General features: G+C 37.1%; 1 long non-coding RNA gene across 2 annotated transcripts; it reads left to right on the top strand.

Annotated features, from left to right (window-relative positions):
* Positions 1-830: 830 nt before the first annotated feature.
* Positions 831-2,554, top strand: LOC147990911 (uncharacterized). Of its 2 annotated transcripts, XR_015610114.1 has the most exons (5): positions 832-942; positions 1,036-1,313; positions 1,488-1,575; positions 1,941-1,999; positions 2,087-2,554. It is a non-coding gene; the product is annotated as an uncharacterized LOC147990911 (long non-coding RNA). The 2 variants fall into 2 exon arrangements; XR_015610112.1 differs by having other exon boundaries at positions 831-1,313.
* Positions 2,555-4,972: the final 2,418 nt, after the last annotated feature.

The raw sequence follows: 4,972 nt of genomic DNA, 5'->3' as shown, positions 1-4,972 counted from the left end.
TAGAAACTTTTGCACTCGGGAAAACAATTCTCATTTTTAACAGAAGCATGATAAAATGTTGATTCTTTTTTCAGAAGATTAATAGATAAATTACCCAGGTTTTCCTATTTTTTTTAGAATTTGTGGAGTAGCAGAAGTATGGTTGGAGTACATATTACTACAGACTGTTTTGTTTTTCACAGATTCTGTTTTCAATGCATAGCTTGCTTGTTTTCTAATTTCCATGGCTTATATTGCTCAATATAAATTGTGGAAATGATATGCTATAGCACGCATTGTGTGAGAACAATTATGAATCTTGTCTTTGACAATACCAAAAGTGAAATGGTTTGCCCTTTATCATACTAAGCTATCTTACAAAGTTCCGTTAAGTTTTGTGTGTTTGAAGTTTTCAAGTTTTGGGTGAGATGTCTATATGAGGAGAATAAGGAGTGACAAGACCCTAAGCTTGGGGATGCCGAAGGCACTCCTATGTAATATTCAAGGAAGCCCCGAAAGGCATCCCCTCTTTCGTCTCCAACATTATCAGTAACCTCACTTGGTAGGGATGTCAGCTTTGCCCATGGGTATGGGTACCCGCGGGTACCCTACCCGAAAATAGTGGGCATGGGTGAGACTTTCTACCACTTCATACCCATGGGTAATGGGTATCCATACCCGCAACATGCATGGGTAGGGTATGGGCATGAAATTATACCCATGGGTAACCCAATGGATACCCAAAAAATCAATAAATTAATTAAACCCTATAATATGTGGGTAAACGTACAATAATTATCTCAAGTTCTTAACTAGCCCATGGACTAAAGGCCCGTAGCTGGCCATCCCACCAGACCCCTCTTAAACCTACATCAGTTATCTTCTCTGCTTTTCCCCGACCTCGAAAAACGAAGCAATCAAGAGCAGAGTTAATGAATCCTCGTCGGTTCATCCCCAACCGAGGTGCCCCTCTAAAATCTGCATCTTCAAATTGATTCTTCAAATCTTCCTCTCCCCTGCTACTACTTAACTCCTAATCCTTTCCCACTTTCCCAGTCCCTTAGTGCTGAGTTCTCTAGACTCTAGTCGTCGCCGTCCAGATTTGCCGCCGCCTAGTGGCAGCTCGCTGGCCGCCCTTCCTTGCCGCCGACTAGGGCGGCTCCCTGGCCGCCCTTCCTTCTGCTGGATAGGGCCTCTCGCTGGCTACCCTTCCTGGTCGCTGTTGTGCTCTTTGCTGCTCCTCTAGCGATCATGGTTGGCAGAGGGCAGAGACCATGAAGATGACTGATGGACTTGGAGAGGAGAAGCAAAGCAACGTCAGTTTGAGGGAATAGGTGAGCGTTTTTCTAGTCATGGAATAGAATATATGTATGCATAAATTTACAGTTTGAGTTCTCTGAACATATGTCTTTTAATTAGTTTCAGTTCTTTGAACATTTGTCTTTCTGTATCATATGGCATACAGTAAGCATAAACTGTCCTCATAATTTTTTGACTATTTTTTTAAGGTTGTTGGAATGGCGTCTCCTAACACTGGCTTGTCACTCTCACCGGCAGAAGAGAGGTCAGCTACGAATATGTCAGCAATACAATAAGGTAATGGTACTAAAAGTGAGGTAGTGAATAGTGGTACACAATCTGGTTCCAAGACAAAACGTAGATCTGTGGTTAGGAATGATTTTGAGGAGGTAATTGTTGATAGGAAATTGAAAGCTGAATGTGTGTTCTAACACAAGAAAATTAGTGGGGAACAATCTCATGGGACATCACATTTAAGGTCTCATTTGGAAACGGGTGATGCTAAGAAATCCATAGATTCAAAACAACAAAAAAAGAGGTTGACAAAAGGTGATGCTAGGAAAGTCAATTAGTTTTAAATCCATTTATTTCTATTAGGAGTAGTTATGCATTATTTTTTCTTTGATTATCTTCTTACTAATTTTAGAATAACTTTGCTTTAGATAATGTCACTTCCGATCATTTTGCGATTCAATCTATTCTTGAAGATGAAGAAGCCATGGTAACATTACATTGCCTCCATTTACAATTTATCTTGTACAAATGATGCTATTGAGTACATTCTTATACTTTTTATTATTTTTTGTAGGAGGAATGGGAATCTGAAATCACTATCGAAGACCAAAATGAGCAGCAAGTGGCTCATTACTTGGCGGTTAGCATTGAAGCATGGGAGTGCATTGCTGTTATTCAATCCATGTTGCTTGGTTGATTTTCTTAGCATTGCAAGTTTGCAAACTTGTTTTTTTTCAAAGTTAGTTTGTAATGGAGATTAAGACCTTTGTGTGTCAATCGTCATTGTGAACTTTTGATGTAAGTGCAAATCAGATTGTGATGGCTCAGTACCTTACTTCAGTTTTAGATCCTTTTCTCATCTTACCTTTATCACACCAATGTTATATATTGTACCCACCGGATACCCATTGGGTATAGAATACCCGATGAGTATGGGTACCACTTTGTGCCCATGGATACTGAAATGGGTGGGTATAGTAAAAAGATTTGGGTATGGGTTTGGGCAGAAAAAGATCGTACCCGCCCATGCCCTACCCATTGCCATCCCTATCACTTGGAGCTATGTTTTCATTTGTCACATGATATGTGTTTTGCTTGGAGCATCATTTTCTTTTGTTAGGATTTGCTTGCTGTTATTTATAATAATATTTTGCATCTTTCTTTTCAATAAAAATATCAAGTATAGCCTTTGCCATGCTTATTTTGCAAGTCTACATGTTGCTGTTTCAAAACAGAAAGTTTATCGATGTTGCAAAAATTCCCTAGAAAAGTGAGAATCTGATAAAATGTTGAAACTTTTTGCAAAATAAGCTATGATAAATTCTCTACAGTGTGGTAACATTTTCATAATTTTTGTAGTTTAATAAGTATTGATACTCTTGCATTCTTTATAGACTGTACTGTTTTCGCAGACTGCTATTATGTTTGCATTGCTTGGATATGTTTGCTTGTTTAATGATCCTATTTGAGTATAGGAGTATTATAAATATGCAGAGGAATTTAGTATGCAATGTTGAATACTAATTTTATAGATTTGCTACAGTAGAGAATGATAAGGTTTTTGCATTGGTTTATACTAACTTATCTCACGAGTTCTTGTTGAGTTTTGTGTGGATGAAGCTTTTGAGATTTAGGAAAACTGTGATATGAGAAGAATTAAGGAGACACAAAAGCTCAAGATTGGGGATGCCCAAGGCATCCAAATATAATATTTCAAGAAGTTTCAAGCATCTAAGCTTGGGGATGCCCCGGCAGGCATCCCACATTTTTTTCTTCAACAATTATCGCTTAGTATCGGTTGAGCCTAAGTTTTTGCTTCTTCACATGATGTGTGCTATCTTTGAAATGCCATTTTAATTTTTTTTGCTTTCTGTTTTAATAAAATACTTAGATCTGAAAGTTTTTAAATAAAATAGATTCCTCAAATAGTTGCCAGGGAGGCTAGGTAAGCGGCATTCACATCCCGTCAACGAAGCTCTTTTCTATGGAATTGCTCTAGTGCTTCACTTATATCATTTTGAGCACGGTGTGATTTAGTATTTTTGAAGAAATTCTCTCTTGCTTCACTTAAATTAATTTGAGAGAAAGAAATATTATGCTCATGATCTTCATTTATATCTTTTTTGAGTAGCTTGTCATTTACTCTTGTGCTTCACTTATATCCTACGAGTAAATTGTTGAATAAATTGGATTTCATGAAGTTGAAATCATATCATGCCTAGTGGTAGCTTCACATTGGGTTTAGAAAGTGAAATATTTTGAGGCTTGACAATCACAATATTGGTCATACAAGCAATTCACGAATAATTAGTATAAGGAAGAGAACTTTCACATGCAAATACACTATCTTCGAAATCTTTTGTGATTGTGAGCCCCCATCAAAATATTATATGCCAAAATTGTTGACATTGGACAAGGAAGACAACATAATGGTTTATGTTTGTTCATATTCACATAGAAGTTATATTGTCATAGATCCTTCAACATGTGGTGCTTGTCCCCCATCTTTGCTAGCCAAAAATTCCGCACCAAGTAGAGATACTACTTGTGCATCCAAAAAACCCTTAAACCCAAATCTTATTTTCAAGAGTCCACCATACCTACCTAAGGATTGAATAAGATCCTTCAAGTAAGTTGTCATCGGCGCAATAAGGCAATAAAAATTGCTTCTAAAAGTGTTAGATCATTTAGTGTAAGAGAAAATTGAGCGTTGTACGAACTTGTGACGGCAAAGAATAAAAGCAACAGACTGTATAATAAAGGTTGCTATCATAAGGGGTAATATAATGTGACATTATTTTGCACTAAGGGGTTGAGCATACAAACAAATAAGCACATGGCAACCTCTGCTTCCCTCTTTGAAGGGCCTATCTTTTACATTTATGTATTTACTTTCATGCAAGAGTCAAAGTTTTTCCCTCTATTCCTTTTTATGTTTTTCTCTTTTGGCAAGCATCATGTGGTGAGGAAAGATCTAGGCACATATATCTAGTTGGATATGGGTATCATGAGTTATTATTGTTGACATCACCCTTGAGGTGAATACGTTCGGAGGCGAAATTATAAGCCCCTATCTTTCTATGTGTCCGGTTGAAACGTTTTGCTCATGTGTATGCGATGAGCTTTAGCAATCATAGAAGACTATAAGATGGTTGAGTATGTGGAGCTCTTACTTAAACTCCGTGGAATAAGTTGAATTGCAATTGCTTGGTGACTAAGAATATAGGTTGTTGAGTTTCAAGAGAGTTCTTTGTTTGAACCTTAACATGTGAATTGGTTGCTACTATAACATGAGAAGTTTTATAAGAAAAAATTGCTGTTATGATGCTCGGATAAGTGATTGAAATTATCATTGATCAAACTTATGCACTTTGCTAGCATTCACACTTCATAAATTATTTCTTTTATCATTTACCTACTCGAGGATGAGTAGGAATTAAGCTTGGAGATGCTGATACAT

This window comes from Triticum urartu, chromosome 1A (genome assembly GCF_056163025.1).
Source record: "Triticum urartu cultivar PI428250 chromosome 1A, HENAU_Tu73, whole genome shotgun sequence".
Lineage (NCBI taxonomy): Eukaryota > Viridiplantae > Streptophyta > Magnoliopsida > Poales > Poaceae > Triticum > Triticum urartu.
This window is presented reverse-complemented; position numbering and strand designations above follow the sequence as displayed.